The 19,265-nt window shown below is 38.1% G+C and overlaps 1 protein-coding gene across 1 annotated transcript in view; it reads left to right on the forward strand.

The window, feature by feature from the left end:
- Nucleotides 1-445: 445 nt before the first annotated feature.
- Nucleotides 446-19,265, forward strand: part of HNF4G (hepatocyte nuclear factor 4 gamma) — a 55,959-nt gene continuing 37,139 nt past the window's right edge. The window contains exon 1 of the mRNA XM_030446263.1: nt 446-518. The gene's annotated coding sequence lies outside the window, so the exon portion shown is untranslated. The remainder of the gene's footprint in view (nt 519-19,265) is intronic.

Genomic DNA, 19,265 nt, shown 5'->3' on the forward strand with positions numbered 1-19,265 from the left:
ACGAAGGATGGGGGGAGCGGGGCTGGGGGGCAAAGCGCCTCCGCAGCACCGCGGCTCCCGCCAGCGGGAGCCCAGCCGAGCCGAACGGAGGCAAGCCGGGCCGGGCCGGGAACACCGGGCCCGCCCTCTGGCGGGGCGCGGGTGCGCGCAGGGCCAGTCGCTGTCGGCAGCGGTAGCTTTCAGTTTTCATTGAGGCCGCTGGTTACTGTTTAACATCCCCACCCACGTTTCAGTTTGTTTAGTAAATCGATCTGATGGTTGGGCTGTGGCTGCTGCCCTGTCGCCATTGAGCAAAGTTAATTCCTCCCCCCGCCCCGCTCCACACACTCTTCTCCCCCTTCTTCCCTCTACAGCATATGGTAAAGACGGTGCCAGCCACACCAAACAAGTCACGCAACCCAGCGCCGGGACGCCCACGGGGAGCCGGGGGGTGCGGGGGAGGCAGGAGGCCCGGGGGATGCCGCCTCCTTGAGCTGTGACCGCGCCGCCGGAGGCCGAGGGACGGGGCGGCCCCGCCGGTAAGTTCCCGGGGGCCAGCGAGTGGCACAGCCCCGAGCACCCCTCATAGCCGGCGGGCAGCCTCGCTGGAGGCGGCAAATGTGTGAGGTGCGGACAGCTGACCCGGCTCGTGGTAAAACGGACAGCAGCCGATCTGGGGGGGGGGGAATTTAATTTTATACATTTAAAAAAAAATGTATTATTATTATTTTATTTTTCTTTTTACGTTTGGTCACGTGTCCCTGTTGTCGGCGTCCGGGGCGCTCCGAGAGCCGCGCTGGGCTGGGCGCAGCCTCGGGCCCCCGGGGCGGGGTGCGTGCGTGTCTCGGTGGCGGGAACCCGGCCCAGCCCGGGTCCGCTGAGCCCCTGGCTCCCCGTCTGCAGCCCCTGCCCCCGCAGGAGAGTCCCATTGCTGCCGGGGGGGGGGGGGCTGTGTTGGCATTTGTGTCTCCTTAGCCGTCTTTGCACCGGCTTTAGGAAGATTTTTCTAAAGACTTTTTGTTTTTGCCTCCCTTGCATATTTCTCCGCCCCCTCCCTCATGATCACCGGTGCAGCAGATGCGTTTGTTATTGTAGGGCAGCTCCTAGGAATAGCTCTTGGTGGTGGATGCCTTGGTATAGAATCCTGAGGTATTTCCCTTAGGGGGAAAATAATTATAAAAAAGTAAACCATGAAATGGGCAAAGCAAGACAAGAATAACTTTAGCTAGTCGAATCCAGAAGTGTTTCCAGTGCTTTAATAGTGTTGCAGGTGCACTGCATGCAGGGTAACTTTGATGAAAGCCAACTTTCAGATGTCACACCTGTGATAGTCAAACATCTGTTTCTGCACTCTGAAACGGAAAATACAGTAAAGCATTTTGTAAAGTAGACAGTAGGTTGCAATACCAGTATTTTAAAATTGTTTTCCACATTTTTATAAGTCAATTCCACATAGTAAACTATGGTTGTGTTAAATTGGACTTTCCTTTGTTTAGGCCTTGTACAGCGCTGCACGTATTTGATTTATTGTGACTTCTCATTCACATGACAAGGAGTAGTTTAAAGTGACATCTCCTTTGTTATTGGTGCTGAGTATGTTAAAAATGAATTAGTGAATAGTCTTACATGCTGAGAAAACTGCAAAGTGCTGTGTAATTACCCGCATTCCTTAAGAAAAAAGTTCTTCCAACTTGTGTTAGAGGCATATTAAGCATTTTTATATATGCAGGTCATTTTCAGATACATTTCTTCATATGATTTTCAAATAGTTTGGTCTTTTAGTTGTTTTTCCTTTTTATAGTATTATGATGAAGGGGAAAGGGACAAAATGTTCAGTTGTAGCTCAGTTCACACTTCTCATCCTTAAGTCTCTGAAGTACTGATTGATCCCTATCCCTGTCTTACTGAAATGCATCAGTCTGCCTAAGGCTGGCTTCATACCTATATTTAAAAAATAAATAAAATCAAGTGTAAAAAATATGAGGATGTTATCTTTTTCATGATGTTACTTTTGATATTAGCAGCTCATGCATTTGGACTGATACATAACACGAACTTTGTGTCCTCTGCACCTTGTGTCATATAACCAGAGGAATATCCCTGTTCCAAAATTTTGCACTTAGCTGCAGTAGTGTAAAACAAGAGCAATGCAGAGGTCCAGTTTGCATTTCCAAGATGGAGCATAAAAGTATTCTTAGGCAGTGTGTGGAGAAAAGCTTCAGGTGGCATTGAGCTATCATTGCTCTCTGTCCTGCACCCGCAAGGGAAGAACTCAGGAGGTACAGCGAGGAAAATGGAATTCCTGTGGCCTGAATATAATAGCCAGTTTTTTCGCTGGCCAAGTGTTACTTACTGCTAATTTGTGCAAATCTTTAAATTCTCTCCAGTCCTTAACAGAAATGTTCTAGTATAAACACCTTTGCTGTTCCCATTCCTCAAGATAAACAGCATTGCTTGGACAAATTTGAATCTGAATCAAATTCTACTTGATCCCAATGAGTTTACTGAACTACAGCAGTGCAATAAAAGAACTTTCTCCATGTATTTGATACGGTTCCTGTTTGAGATTTCACAGCAGAATTTATATGTGTCCATTTGGATTCAATACAACCAGAAATCGGTCCACACTCTCTCTTTAAGCTGTCTCTGACTGGTGTAAAAAATGAGGTCCAGCATGTGCCATCAGTGTTACCTGCAAATCTGCATCATCTATCTCTATTTCCACTGTCTACAAGAAACAAAACATGACTTTAAACAGTATTAATTCCCTATAGGAGGTCATTAATTGAAAGAGACTTCCCGAATCAAATTGAAAACTAATAATGTCATAACCTATACAATGGAAAAAATCAACTTCTTGTTAGTGGTTATTTGGGTTTTTTTTCTTTGTTTATTTGGGAATTGACTCTGTTATAACAAAAAATGATTCACATCTGATTTAAGGCTGTATTGTTGGCACCATGTGGTACTAAGCCTAGCAGACAGCGCTTTTACATCTGTCAAAGAGCAGGAGCAATGTACTCCATTTATTAATTGATAAACAGACTTTCAAGTTGGGCATCTCTCTGCCTCATTCCATAGTGATTTCAAAGTTCTGTCTTTTGCTTGTGATCTTTGAAATATTCTCTTGTTTTATTAATTTTCATTTTTTATTTAATGAAGTCATTCAGCTGTTCAGAAGTCTTCCATTTCTGTGTCTAAAACTGAATATTAAACCTGAAAACTAGTTTGATTTGGTTATGTTGTGTCATGTTGATATGAAGTATGTAATAGCAGATAATTGCATTATTCTGATAATGTAGACTACTTCAGAAAATAAAGATAGGGTTTATTTCTGTGCTAAGTAGTTACCTGTTGTACAGGGTAATATATCCTGTGCTAGAGTTTAATTCCTCAAGAGGTATTACTGCAACATCAAATAACACTGGCGGAAGGCATGGCTTTTAGGTTTTAATGTATCTTAATGAATGATGCATTACATCACATCCTGAAGAGAAAATACAGAAAATGTATTTCTAACAGATTAAGAGGTGTGAATGTCTTGCAGCAGCTTTGATTGAATCAAAGATTTTTCAGATTTTCAGTTTTAAAACAGCATACCCTAAAAACCAGGTCAGAATGTCAGAGCTGAGATCTGTCAAACTGAAAGGCTCCAACAACATTTTCAAACCTTTCTCAATTGTCAATTTAAGTTAATTGAAAATGAAAGGTCTCGCTTTCAGGATTGGGCCATTTAAATAGAAGCCTGCTGCTTTCATTTTGTAGAAGGGCAATCTCCCTCCACATACGTGTTTTTAAAAGGTTCATTCATAATTCTCCCTTCACACTTCTATTGGAAATGACAGAATTCATTATTTCAGTTCTTGAACTATTTTTCTGCAACTTGGGTGATGAATTGTATAAGATCTAGTTCATAACGTGGCACGGCAACCCACATGATTTAAAATTCTCAAGGCTCGATCTGTCCCTTCCTGGCACTTGCTTGGTGTGGGTGCAGGAGGCTTCCATGCGCATCTTCTGCCTCCTATGGAGTGGCAGGTTGGGATTTTTTAAATTTAATACTGACGAGAAAAAAGACTTGCATCCTTGCTCAGTAATTCACTAGAGGTATCCAGGCAACAAGGATATACATTACAGTCAGCAGTATACAAGGTGCTGTGTGAATTTTCCTTGCCTTGTGTTTATCTGGGAATCCAACTGCAGTAGACCTATGAAAATGGCTCTGTTTCCACTATCTATTCCTAGCATGGTTAAGTTTACTTTTAGACTTGTTTTTTTGTTTTGTTGTGTTTTTTTTAATTTGTATTTAGCACTCTTATGGAAAAGGATTTCTGAGTGTATGACAGTACCTGCCCAAACACGGGGATTAGGCTCAAGTGGGAGAGGGATATCGAGCCTCTGTGAAATGGCAAATACAGGTCAGCTTGCAATTGATAGCACATCTATGGGAAGGTTGCAATGAGAATCCCCTTTTTGAGAATCATTTTTGTACAGGGTTGCTAGGCTACACCAGCCTGGTATATGCACTTGTCTGAGAAAAAATTAGTAGCAATGTCCATCAGTTACCAACTACCTGCTTACGAAAATAGGTCTCACTGGCAGAAAGTTATGCAGATTCAATTTTCTGTTTTTATTTGCTAAACAAGGCATTTTTTATTAACTGCTGATATGTAAAGTATCAGCCCTGGGCACTGAGTGGGGCCAGTTCATACTCTCAGAACTGGTCCAGATTCTCACCACAATTACCATGCTTCTTCACATATTTCAGGCACTTTTCATGTCTCCTGCAGATAGACATTTTAATATTTTTTAAAGTTTTTTAAATTGATGAGTAAGATGAGAAAGATGATCCCTCCTGATACCACCAGTTTCAGCATCACACTCAGAAAAGTGTCTTACAGACCACGTATTTTGCTATGCCCTTCAGGATAATAACATTTATTTCTTTTGCAAGGAAATGTCAGACTGACATTATATTAGCAGAAGAAATTCTCTGAGTGGAGGTCTCTGCTCAGAGAAAGGAGACGGTGACCACGCTGTGATTGAACATTAATACACGCTCACCGTCCTCTCTCTGTGCCTGGTGTAGTTAGGTGTTTGCTTGTACCTGCTGTTTTAGTTCCAAGGCTAAAATCATGGTTTTGGAAAATGATAGAATTTTGTTCATTGAATTGCTAAATACTTCACCTGTTTGTTACTCCCTGGCTCCCAGCTGTTAAGCAAACTGAAACCAGTCTTTTCTGCAGGACTCTGGTTGCCACGCAGTGACCCTCTTAGGTGTGATGGAGATCTTGCACGTTGTTGGCTGCATATGTAGTTTCATACAGTGTCTGGGCAGTTGATCTTCAATATGTATTTCTTCTTTTGTCCACACAAAAATGGAAGTAGGCTTCTTACCTATGAATGCTGAAAACAATGCATAGCTCTTATTGGTAGATCTCATCTTGCTGGTAGATGCTGCCAACAATACAATTATGTATTATCCTTATTTAATAATATCCTTCTTTCCTTTTGGGAGAAGAGAGGTATTCCTGATTTTAATGTCCAAATCCAGAACTTTCCAGAGAAATTTACATTTTTAGAGAGGCTTTAATATATTTCAATACTTCTGACTCAGTTCATTCTTTACAGTTGTACCCTGTATTACTGGTTTTAACTTTCTTTCCTTTTTATCTGACTCTGAGTTTCAGTGACTTTTTATATTAATATTAAATATGTGATTTTAACAAGTGGTTTAGGGGATACTTACAGACAATGCTTTTTAATTTACTTCAGTTTTGAAGTGTCAGAACTTAGTATGACCTAAGTTTAAGGCAGAACTTTAGATTTGATCATAGTAAGAGGGAAAAATATGGAAAGAGAGGCAGTGAGTTTTAATATGAGACTTCACAGGATGTTAGGGGTTGATCTCTGGAGATCATCTCTAGTCCAGCCCCCAAATTTATTTTGCTGTGTTTCATTTCAGAAGCTTCTAGATAAATTCTGAGGATACAAACTAGTAACTTTAAGAGTTTGGTGTTGACATCCAAGCTTACATGGAAAACCAGGTCATTATATCAAAGATAAACCATTATTAGAAAAAAAAAAAAGAAAAAATTGAATCCTCCGCTGCAGTTTTCCCAAGGAGCAAAAAGTAGCCTCAGGATTAGGGGGAAGAAGCTTTAGTTGTAAAAATATAAAATGCATTAATCTAATTGCAGCTGTATTAAGCTAACTTTGTGAGTGGCTTTTGTTTACTTGTTTGTTGTTTACAGATTTTTATTTTTTTTTTTAAGTGAGTCAGGATGAAAAGAACTTATCTCAGTTAACATGTACTTTGCAGGGTCTGAATCTCCTTAACTGCTCATAAACAGGATGAAGTAGACCCCCAGCTCCCTGGAATTTGCAGTCAATAGTAGATTTAGAAATTAAAGTGAATTCTATGCATCAGTGAATTCAAGTCTGGTTTGAGCTTTTGGGTTGCTTTGGGTCAGCCAAATTTTTCAGGATTCATTCAGATGACTTTCTTTGCAGATAAGTAAGAGCAGAGAAGAAAAAGCACAAGTTTGCTGACACAGGTTGATGGTGTTTTGCTTCCATTTTCAGGCTCACTGAAACAACCATGGCAGCTGAGGGCATTTGCACTGCTTGCTTGTCCACTTCATCTCCCACCCCTCCTGAGGGTTACTGTCCCTATAACAGCGATGCCAGGATTAATACATGTCCTTTTCCACAGTTGAGCTAGTTGCTTAAATTGTCAAATACAGAGGTGCTTGCATGAATCTAGTAGAAGCTGAACTTCTGTGGCTGAGGTCTGGGTGTGTGCCCGCTTTGCTGTGCCTGTTGAAAAGAATAGTCAGTTCTGAGGAGAGCTGAGGCTGAAGTTCTATTTGCAGCCAGACCTCAACAAATTGTTCTGTCAACAAAATCAGTAATTTCATTTCTTGCCAAAAAGAGGAAGCTGACTGGTGGATAGATAATGGTAGGGGCATTTGTCTGCTTGGAAATAGACTGAAGGCAACTCATTTCTCATTTTTAACATCACGTTGATTAGTGGTAAATAGGAGAACAAGCAACTCTACAATAGTAATCTTTTCAATAGCAAGTCTGTAGAGACCTTTTTAATAACAAGAGGGAAACTGTGAAATTTTCAACTAACAGGCTTACATTTCAAGGGCAGGGAAATGGTAAGCAGTTTGCAGCTTCTGGCTGAGAAAGATACTCAAATTTTAACAATTTTTTCTATAAATTGTGTTAGTAAACAGCTTAATAGTGAAAATTTTATCTTACTTTAATCCAATAGATCAAGTAATTTATTTCCCAAGATATCTTTGAAGGTGACAAAGGTTAGGAAATTAAAAACACTTTCTGTGATCATTCCCAAGTCTCTACGGTGCTACTTCTACTTCTGTACCAGGGATCAAAAATGATCATTCTGAAATTGAGATAAAACTATGAATTTCAAAAATGTTGGCAGATAGAATATGAAAACAACTTTGAATGGCCAAAAGAATGTATCTTTGAGATTGCAGCAATTTTTTTTGACCTGTTATGGTCTCCTTAGCCTTGACTTTCTTAAGGATGTTCTCATTCTTTCCCTATGGTGACAAAAAGCGCAGCATTTTAAAGCAGTTCAAGTCAACAAGGTTCTTGCAAACCATCAGCAACGCAGGGAAGGTTCTGAAAAACTCTTAAAAGTACAGAAGTATTTCATTAGCTGTGGAAAGTAGTGTAGTTAAATAGTTGCAGGCAAGCTACTGTTTAGAACTGAACACACGGAATTCAGAAAGAATATGTGCTCTATGGGTTCACTGTGAAAACAGCTTGTCTGCCTTGTCTGGTAATTTGAGGTAGTCAAAGTAATTGATTAAACTTTCTTAAACATTCAGTTTGAGAGCTCTGTCCTACCTCGGACTGGTACAACTGGAAGAAGAAACTTTGGAGAGTCCTGGAATAAACTCACCACATGGTTTAGAGATCATGAAAATTAATTACATGGTGCACTTCCCTGAAAGAGTTGTATCTGCTAATGTGAGTACAGCTTGTGATCCTGGAAAATTAAAGATGCTCCATTGTTTTTAGATAGAAAAAGAATTCAACATGTCCTGTAATCCTTGATAAGTCAAAATAAATTTTTTTAGCTATTAGGAAAAATATGTGGCTGGCTAGTAGCTGCTCTTTGCAGAAATATCTTTTTTTCAGCTGGGATGCTTTTCATGTATGGTTTGGATTTGGTGTGCAGAAGAATAGAAACATCCTCGTCTTTTCTTCTTTGTCTTTATTCTAATAACACTGAATGCAAAATTATAACTCATTTTGGGTCTGACTTAATGTTGGGTGTTTGAGATGTCCCTGGTACTTGAGTCAGTGTTGTTCTATTGCAACCGCAGGTGGAATTTGTGTACATGCAAGGGTATCTTCCAGCTGGGAACATTGGGAACTTCTTACGGTGTATCTCAAGAGTTAGATACAGCATTTGGGTGCATGCATATTTTCTGTGGCTGAGAGTAAATTTGTGGATTGTATGAGTCTGCAACTTGCCTTCTTGCCCTGATAGAAAACATTTAATGCTGTTATTAGCATGTGACATGGTTAGATTCCTGTTGAAAATCAATAACCTTCCCATAAAGCAAGCCTTACATCCTTTCCTAAATTCATTTAGAGTCATTTTGTATGCCTCATTAACCTTGTAATTTAAAAAAGAAGAAAACCAGCCGCCTAATTTTAAACAGTGTATGTAATTCAGTTTTTCCAACAAAAGGGGCTGTTTATGACACTATATCTGTTAGTCTATAATACCTGTGCTTATAGTTGAACAGAGCAGGGGTTCTCATACTGCAGTCTGTCAGACACTTAGTGCTTATACACAGTGTGATGCCTACGTCGCTTTAATAGGAACTAAATGTACGCAGTAAATGCATTTCTAAAGATTCTGTGCAATCAGATCTTAGAAGCTGGGTGGTCAATGTGAATAGAAATGTTTTCCAGTTGGGCACTATACTTCAGCACAGCCAACATTTGAAGCAAAAGATCCTGAGTTCCTGATTGAAAGATACCATCTGACATAGAAGAATATTGTTGACTCATATAAAACTTCCAGAGAGTGTTTTTGGAAGTTCTTACAGCAGATTATAGTGTGAGAAAGTGTCACTACTTTTATGCATAGTTGGCAACTCCTAATGGTATTGAATCTTTAAAATTCCTTGCACTAACCCTGCAGGAATGATTCCAAATGAAACAAATGGGACGGGGCAGAGGATGACTTACAGAAAAAAACCTGAAGATAGGCATTATTTGAGTTAGAGAAATATTCAATGTCATATGAAATGGATGTGTAGCGAAATAAGATTTGCTAGGTTTATAAGAACAGTGACACCTACTTTTTTGTGTAGTGAAATTTACAACAATACCAAAGTAGATGCATCTATGCTAGACATAGATGTAAGAAAAAGAAAAAGCATTTAACAGCTGCTTTATTAAACAATTCCTACTTGTTATAATTATTTTTGCTATATTATATTATTTTTTTAAAATATGTTATTTATATATTTAATATAATTATTATATTCATTTCCAACATGCTGACAGTGTTTAGGAATTTTAAGTTAAGCAAACTGTTTGCTTATTTGGATTTTTTTTTATTTTTTTTTTAGAATAATCTCCACAAAGTAAAGCCAAAAGCAATAAATATTTCAATAGGGTTTTTTTTTTTTATTAGAGACTTAAAATAGTACTTAAAATGAAAATATAAAATTTATAAAGAGATACTGGAAAATGTGATTAATTACTCCAGGTCTTGACCAATTTACTTTTAATTTTCTGGGAACTTAACTTAGAACACCTTAGAATGATGTTCCAAGTATATCAACTTTACTGTAGACTGCTTCTTCCATTAAAAAAAAAAAAAGGTTTAGTAAGCTAAGATTCTTTTAAATTCCCTGAGCAGCTTCTCAATCCCAGGCTGATAGAGGCTTGATGGTTACTCTAGCTGTGTTGGTACCTTTGTCCAAGCAGCTCATTTAAAACTTAGTATCTGTGCACCTATAGAAGAGCAAGTATGCACATTTTTATTTAAGCAAAACTGCAAATTGTTTGACCTATATGAAGGTAAAACCTGTCTTTTCCCTTTGTTTGTTTATCTCCTGGTTTTAATGCAGCTAGCTGCCCATTTCAATCAGAATTGCCTTGCACATGCTGAGTGAACATGAGTGTGTGCAAGGTATTTTTAGACTTGAGTACTAATAAACAAGAATAGTGAGCAATAGTAATTTTTTCTGCACAAAGGCTGATCATATATGTCTGGGGTTTGAGGGTTTTTTTGTGTTTGGAAATTTGGTTTTTTTTTTGGTTCTATCAGGGGGGTTGTTTCTTCTTTGTTTTTTGTTTTCTGAGCACTCCGATGTTCTGCATTGGTGTAGATTACTTCCAGTCTACAGTCCAGTTCTTCCTTGGGAGAAGAAGTGGACTATTGTTGGAGGAAGTTTAATCTTTCTTTGTAACTTATGAGCGAGGAGCAGAAGCATATTTCTGTGTGCTGGAGGACAGATTGCAGTCTTTACATCTGCAGGGCTAGAGAGTTTGGCATTAGAGCAGAAGGAGATGTAACTGAATTGATTACAGATGAAAGTCAAGATGCAGACTTCGGTGAATATGTGTGTAGGGTGAATTTCCAAAGGCTCTTTCCAAAGGATGAAATGAAGTGACTGGCTCCCAGCACGGGTAATTGGCATGCCCAGGAAGATCACAGTTCAGACATCAACTGCTGAACAGGCCTGGATTTCTAGATGGGGGCATCTTTGAAAAGGGACAAAGTCTGCCAAACTTTACAGTGCGAGGTCTGGAATTCTGAGTAAGCCATTGCCCTCATGTTTTTTGGTTGTGTTTTATTTTGTTTTGTTTTTTAAAAGCACACGGACTATATGCCAAGGAAATTTTTATGTACAAAAATGTTTTAGGAATCAGCAAGCAGTTTGCAAGCAGATGAGGTGCAGAAGAAGAAGAAGCAGATGCTGAAATTACGAAGTATGTAATCTGTTGAGAAAGAGCAGGGAGAAGGGAGGAAAAATGAGAGATTCTTTGTTTGGGCATATATCGGGCTTTGGTGTTGTAAGCCTAAAACTTACTTGAAAAGCAGGAACAAAGAAGGAGGTATGTTAGCAGGTGTTAAAGTGTCTACAGATAAGCATTACTGAAGTTGGTCTGGTGGTTTAAGATTATAGGTGACTGATGACCTCAGGTTTGATTCTTGGGAAGTAGCAAGGTGATGACCTGGGTGAGAACAGAACAGACGGCTCAGAATTCAGCCTTACCAGAGTCCACAAAGGAAGGATTCTCTGCTTAGAAGAAAACAAAATGGTGAGACATGAAAAGCGAGTATTTTCCAGATAAAGTAGTAGCAACAGCTTTATGTTACAACATGGCAGTGGGAAAGTTGAAGGAATAAGAGAAGTGTGTATTACAAGGTGTGAATACATGTGCATGTTAGGAAGTTAATTTTAGAATACTGCAGCTTGTCTCATTCATTAGTGTTTCATTCTGTACCAGAAACACACTTCTGGAATCACATCAGGGTAAACCTGAAAAGAAAGAGGTGCTGCTCTTCAAACTCGTTGAGAAACACTAGCAATTTTTCACTGGTTTTTCACTGCAATCTAGCTTTTTAAAAGATGAGCTGAAAAAGTAAAAAAAAAAAGCTGCAATTTTCCTATGAAAAGTACATCTTTTCAACAAAATTTTTATTAGTCACAGAGAATTTAGGAACATCACTATCAATATGCTTTTATTACTATATCACTGCTATCATAATGCATGTGGGAATAATCACACCAGTTCTGTGTGCTTGCTGATTCCTTTGCTGACCAAATGTCATTTAATTAGGTTGCACTAATTTAAAATCACTGTGACAGAAGGAAAAATTAATTCCTTCTTTTTCATTAAAAAGCCCTTTCGTTGTGTAATACTAGTTTTTTTAATTCAGTGCTAACTTCCTGTGCGTGTAGTTCCTTTGAAGCAGTTGTATGGGCTTGCCTGCCTTGTACCTCAACAATGGTACAGTATGGATACAGACAATTTGATTGCAAAAGTTACTTACGGCCACCATTACATGACAAAGTATTTTCAAACCATATTGAACCTTAATAGATTCTTTACTCAGTCGTTTTAACACACAGGTTCACGTATAGTGGGTCATTTGAGCATTTATAAATGTTGCCTACATTAATGCTTTATTTCTGGTGTCTTCTAGATTTTTATTTGCAGAAAAAGCTTCATAATCCACTCCTATGTGTAAAAGTCAGCTACTAGAGCTTTCTTGGGGAGGCTCTAGCAGGTGGGGCTCTGCACAGAACTATTAAAGGCATATGAGGAGAAGAAAAAAAAATGCAGAGTTGAAGACAGTAATTGCAAAGCTTTTTAAAGGCAGTATAAGAAAGTGCAGTCAATGTCCAAAATTTTGAAACAAAAAGTTGTCACTGTCTAAATGTTTTTCAAACAGTAAGATCCTCTGCAAAAGTATAGATGAGATAAATGTAAAGGCTTTTCATGCCTTCCTGAATGCTAGGGGTGTAAAATGTCTGAGAGAAAACTCAGATGAGCACAAAGGATTTTTAAGTGCTATCATTACAGTAGATAATTACTACTTATAGTAATCATAGTTTAGCAACAGTAAATCCACCAGATGTGTGACCTTCTGCATCCCAAATTATCTAAAATATTTCAGCTGTTTTTATTTCATCTGGAAATCACTTTTAAGAAAAAGAAGTGTATTCCAGCCAATTCAGTGATTAACATTGCCAGTACAGTGTCTCTGGAATGAGGTCTTGTTTTTATTAACACTTGCTTATTTGGCAACGAGAGAGGTGAGAGCACCTTCATGTAGTTCAGCTATACCTGACAAAGCAAAATAACTTGCAGACCTTGTGAGAATGGGACCCACAGGATTGGTTGTGGTCCACTTTCTCATTTGTGATTTTCTCTTTTTCATTTTGTTTGAGATTGAATTTGAGAGAGAGCTTTGTTCCGGACAGTAGTTTATGGCAGTGGGCTGAAGAGATGAGATTTCATTGAATCATAGAACTAATACACAAAGAGAAAATATGTGAAAATTGAAATGACAAGGTAGAGTAGCTTGGTTGTTGAGGTAGATAAAATAACTAGGTTCTCAGGGAAATGAAGTGGGGATTTTTTTTCTCGAGCTGGATTTAGTTTGAACAAGAACAGTTGAGATGGAAAACCTAGACACTATAAAAACTTGATAAAACTAGAAAAAAATATTCATCCTACTTTATCCTATAAGTCCTGTGTTGAAGGAATTGTAAATGGTGTGCTCTCACAGCTCAAGGAAAGCAAACCAAAGTCCATTTTTTTTGTCAGTGTAACACAGCTAAAGGGATAATAAATATTCTGATTAGTCTGGATTCTTAAAAATTTATTTAGTATGCAACATTTCTGTCAGAACACCTAGAGATGCTGGAATGCATTGGAAAATCAGAAGTGCTCAAGTCTCTGTCTCTGGGATTTCTCTCTCTTTTTTTGTTTGTTTGTTTGTTTGTTTGTTTTAATCTCGAATAATAGTATGGTTATTTTTCTTCCTTTTTTCTTCAGAGTCACTGGGGCAAGTTGTGACTGATACAAGACAGGTGAAGTACCCCTTTGTGAACAGAAGAATAAAGTCGGCTCGATGCAGTCGTGCCGCAGCACTGACAGAGATGCACTCTTTTGAGCTGAAAAAGCTAGGAGTGCTGCCAGGGTTCTCCAGTTTCCAAAAAACTGTCCCCTCCTCTCTCATGGGCTGGAGAAGAGAGAATAATCTTGCCTTAATTTCAGTAAATCTTCCCTTAACTCTTAACAAATGCTCAGGAGAAAATGGCAGGCAGTGGCTTTGGTGGCACACAAGGGAGTGCACTGCTCCCTAGGGAATGCGGAGCTTTGTGGGGAGCAGAACAAGCCTGGGCTGAGCACCTAAGCCAGACAGTATTTCTGACTTTTTAATTTTTGATTTAGTAACTGTGAAAAAAAAATCTCAAACAAATCTCTTTGACTTTGAATTTACAGGGACTATAACGAAAGGGTCAGATTTTGTTAGTTTGCTAAGGTTTATCTGCAGAAGCGTGATTTATATTGTTTGCTTTTAAATTTCTCTGTTGCTTCCACTAGATTCCCCTTCAGTATTGTTTAAAACTACCCTGGAAAACTTATTTTCACTTTACCAAAAATGGTCAATCTGGCACAAAATAACCACACTGTCATCCTAGAACTTTCAGACCAGTGAGGAAGCTTAATGTAATGTGTTTCTCCTGAGCTCTTCTCTTGCATAAACAAATGCTGACACCTTCCACTATTGTTTCTCCTGCTTTGCTGCTGGATAAAGTCTTACATTGACAGCAACCATAATTTAGAAGTATATATGGAGCTATACAAAAATATATTATGGGAAAGTTTAAAAGCCAGTAATATTATTTACTGACTTCTAACCTACCCTACATCTGAGGTTCACAAAAGACCCCAAACTGGTCTGAACCATTACTATGTTTTTCATACATTACAGTGATGCTTGTTGGACTCATGAGACTGAACACTGCTTGCTGCTGTAATAAAAATGTAGCCTTTGCTCTAGGATCTTTAGTGCTTGCTAAAGTATTATCAGTAAAGTTAATATTTCTACTGCAGATCTGACTTTCACAGCCTCTTCTTTATTTGCCAAAATAAATCAATGATTGGCTTAATTTCCCACATATAGAGTTGTCTAGCAAATGTACGTTACATTTTCAAAAACAGTTTACTCAATCTACATATATGCCAGGTTGACAATATGCAAAGAAAGGAAAACTTTTTTTAAAGTATTGTAGTTTGTCACTTTTTACAACTTACAACACTTAGTTTTATTTTGAGTTGTGTTTTAGTTGGGTTTTTTGTTTGTATGTTTTCTTTTTCTTATTTTGTTTAAATTAATTTGTTTGCCTCTACTTTGGGAAAGCTACTGGCTGGATGTTTGGAGGTTTTAAGTAAATGTGTTAGAGGAGGCTAATGCTTAACTTAGATGAGCCATGTAGTATAATCAAGACCTATCATGTCCACTGTAACGATCACAGTCTCTATAATAAATCAACTCAACATTGCAAAATAATGCTGAAGTTTGATGTTTTATTTGCTGATGATATTTTACTAATCCTGTTCCCCCCCACAGTTCTTGCTGCCACCTGCTGAAGTGCCTTTTTGTTTGATGTTTAGACCTGGCCCAAAGGAACTTGTCTGGAAGTCACTCCTTTGAGTTCTTTGGGGACAGCTGGTTATTTGTTAAACAACCAAATGGGACTGCCAAGTCCCTTCCTTAAAAAGTGAGAAGTTAATTAATCACCATAGTTAGAGCAAGAGGGTGGTGAGGGATATTTAATACGAGCAAGAAGAATGATTGCTGTAAAGAGATAGGTAGGTTGACTGGGGTAGTATCTTCATTAAGTTTACTTTCTCTTCCTTACAGACATCTTAGACACAAACAGCTCTGGTAGTTTCTCTGTCTTCCTGCCTTTAATATCACATTGCTGTAGTTTTGGTTGTACTGCAAAGGCTAGAAGTAATGTGTACAATGATTACACGTGACAGACGATGTGTAATCACTGGGAGAAACTGATTAAGGAGTGTGACACTTCTGCTAAAGCTGCTCTGGGCTTCACCCCATAAACTTGACCAGAATGGTATAGTGAAACTCCAGTTTCATACCAGCTATTTTTTTTATGGAGTACTTTTAGCTGTGTTTGACAATTAAACCTTTTGAAAGAAGACTTCTACTGCTTTGTTCCATAGCAAGTCTCTCCAGAATTTTAACTTCATTTTCATATGTACATATACCCACATTATGTGTATACCTAGATAGAAATCTATGCGTGTATATTTACATTCATAGATATATATTTCAGTAGGATTGAAAATACAGTGGTCATTTTTCAGTAATGGAGGAAGGTGCAGTCCTTAACACCAAAACATTTGATGAATGTTCTCAACTGAGTTAAGAAATGAAGTTGTTTCTACAGTTAGCTTGTATTTATTATCAAAACTGTGGGGCTTTCCAGTGTCAGGACACTTGATGGGTGGATACTTCTCAGAAGAACAGAGGACTTATCAGTGTTTGCTTAGGATCTATTACATTCTCAGCCATAAAAGTAGCTATGCTGTCTATAGCACTCATAAATCTTCACCTAGTCAAGGCAACTGTCTCTTTCTTCATACAAGTTTGTATTTAAAAAAATGAGCATATTTCATAAAGCAATTATAATCTTAAAACCTCTGACTTTGTAATTGCTGGTCTTGTAATAATTCAGTTTGCAAAAATGTCCATATAACACCAGCCCTACCCCAAAATCTCTGCTCTTACAACAAAGGAATTGCTTGGGCACATACTCACCAGAGGGCACTGTTACACATACTCTCACAAAGAATTTTTCTTTTGGTGAAAATTGTGCCTGGTTTTGGAAGAAATGGTCTGTTGGTGTTAGATTTTGATGCACACTTTTCTTAGGTGAGCTGTTGCTAATGAGGTGCTTCTAACTGTTTCGGTCTCTTTGTCTTGGTAAAGTACATTTTTCTTACTGAGAAGTGGCCACTGCTACCAAAATTGACATTCCTGTGGAGGGCCCACCTTTATGTGTGTGAGTGACTACATTATGCCAGGCTCTATTTGTGATTTACCAAAGCTAATCTTTAGATTTTCATAGAAACAGCAGCAAAGGGGCAAATAAATTTCTGTTGTTCATTTTTATTTTTATTTTTATTTAAGGGTCAGGTAATATCAAATAAAACCAGTATTTGAGTTTTAGATAATTATTATGTCTGTTGTTTATTAATTGCAATCATGTTCTTAGGCCATATGATTACAGAGGGCATCTCTATCTACACAGTTACACAGATTCGTGTTATTATTGGGTGAAAAATGGTAGTTGAGAAAAACTAAATAATGGTCAAGTGTATGCTTCATGTATGCTTCAGGCTATATTTTATTGTGGAAATAGGCTAGTTTTGCCAGATGTCTTAAGACAATTCTTATTTCAGTGTCTTTTTTGTGTGATGATGTGTTTCCTGAATTTTTGTCTTTTTCATAACTAAAGATATTTAAAGTTCTCCAGTGTCTGATCTTTTGTATGTGCATTTTTCCTTCACTTTGGTTTAGTATTAATGAAACCGCAGAAATTAAATAAAATGCAATCATAATAATAAAAAAAGCTAAACAAAATGTTACCACAAATTAATTCAAACACATTTTAATAACTAGATATTTTTATGCTGACTGTGCTCCATAATCTATGATTTGTGAACTTCAATGGCTTTTTTATCACAGAATGGATTTTTTGGGTCTTAGGTGGGTCCATTATCAGTGTTCTGTTTGGCAGCAGCTGCAGAGAAAGTCTGAGGTCACTGGGCTGCATTTGGGGTGACCAGGAGGGAGGTTGTTTCCTGTGGTGGTGTGGGAATTATCTGTAGGGGAGCAGGAGTTGAGGAGCCAGGATTCTTCTAGCTCTACCTTAAATGCTTTCTTTCTCACTGGTTCAAGTTTTCCACATTAGATTCTTGCAGGTAGTACTGGTAAACCATGCATAACTTAGACACTGTTCACAAGTAGGGAGGTATTTGAAGGTACTACTGTTTCAGCTATCTTTTTACAGAATGATTCATATTTGCTAATCTCCCTTACTGTTTTGTGTCTGTTATGTCAGCCTGTATTCCTGTATCAAAGAAACAAAATATAATGGAAGATGGTAAACACCATGAATTTTTAATTTTTTTTTCCTAAAATGGGCTGTAGATGGTGTCTAGAGAAGTTGTGTGAGGTCAGTCCAGAAGAAAAATTAAAATAAAGAAGAAAATAATTTTTGCAGTGGGAGTGCACACCATGTGAGCTTGCAGTTCTTTCAAGGAATCACTACATATAGGGAAAAGGGTATGATATTGACAGAGGTGTGCCTCAGTGGACCTCCTCATGTTGTGTGCTCCCTGGTCCCTGATTGTCCTGAGAAAGAAAGCAAGCAAATGCCATAGCTCCTCTCCTGCTTGATGAGGCCAGTGAGAGGAAAGCAAGGGGAATGGTGCCTTTCCAGACATCATCTCAATACAGTATGTATGAAAGCTGGGGCATGTTGGGCTTAGGAGCGTTGAAGAGCTTTCTGCTTCTGATTTTAGATGTTGTCACAGTATAGTTAATTTTCCAAAAAGCCTTTCCAAAAAGGCACTTAAAGAAACAAAGTTATCATGGGAGAAGATGAAAGGATTTTTCCTGGATTAATGATTGTTTAATAGATAGAAAACAAAGGGTAGGAGTTGGTTTAGGTATAAGGTTAGCTTTTGTAAAGAAAGGAAATTGCTAGCGAAGTCACATAGATCTGTCTAGATAAACACATATTCCTAGAACTTACTCCTTTTATTCATGTATTCATCAGGGCTTCTTAAAAGCCCTTCTTGAGGTTCCAAAGTTTGTTGTTGTCACAGACACAGAGTACATCATCTAGTGCATATCCACATGGTGAGTATTGTTTGTGGACCTGGTAACCCACTGAAAAAGGTGAAAGAGAACTTGCAAAGATACCCTCTACACTTCATTTTAGTGTCAGTCAAGATGGCAGCCATCACTGATCCAGTGCTACTGGACAGGTTTTTGTAACTATTTCAATAGCTTTGGGTAAGGAGCAGGGTCCTAGTGAGCACTGTTGCTTTTGCTTCTTTTCTCCACAAACTCAGCACTGGAAATCTTATAAAACAGATGTGTTAAGACAGTCAACAACACTGAGTTCGTGGGACTTCTAAGCATGTCACATTCTTCTCTATTAAATGTTTTGTAATTTCTACTGATTTTTCATCAAGCCTATTTGATTATACTTAGTGCAGCGTTGATACAACGTGCTTGAATTGCTGTATCAGTTGAGCTTTGCTAAAATAAGTCACATGTGAATTGTAGGCCATTATCTGTCATTAAGTCATCTAGAATTTCATGGTGAACTAAGTGCTATGTATAATGTGTGGTTTCTCAATTGGTGTTGGTTGTGTTGTCTGTAGTACAGTCATACTCAGTTGAGGTACATGGAAAACAGTTTTAGGGAAAAAATTTAGTTAATTTCAAATATAAAAATTCTTTTAGTTATTTCAGTTGTTTTAGAGGCATTTAAATAAAAGTTTCTCAGGTATTTATTTTAGACTTGCTAGTTGCATACATTTCCCATGAAATTCCTATTCAAGAGGAAGTAAAAAACAAACAAAACAAAAAACCAAAGTTTGGCTCTTTTTTCAGTAGTTGTCTACCAGAAAAAAAATGTATTTTCAAGTTA

This window comes from Calypte anna, chromosome 2 (genome assembly GCF_003957555.1).
Source record: "Calypte anna isolate BGI_N300 chromosome 2, bCalAnn1_v1.p, whole genome shotgun sequence".
NCBI classification, from domain to species: domain Eukaryota; kingdom Metazoa; phylum Chordata; class Aves; order Apodiformes; family Trochilidae; genus Calypte; species Calypte anna.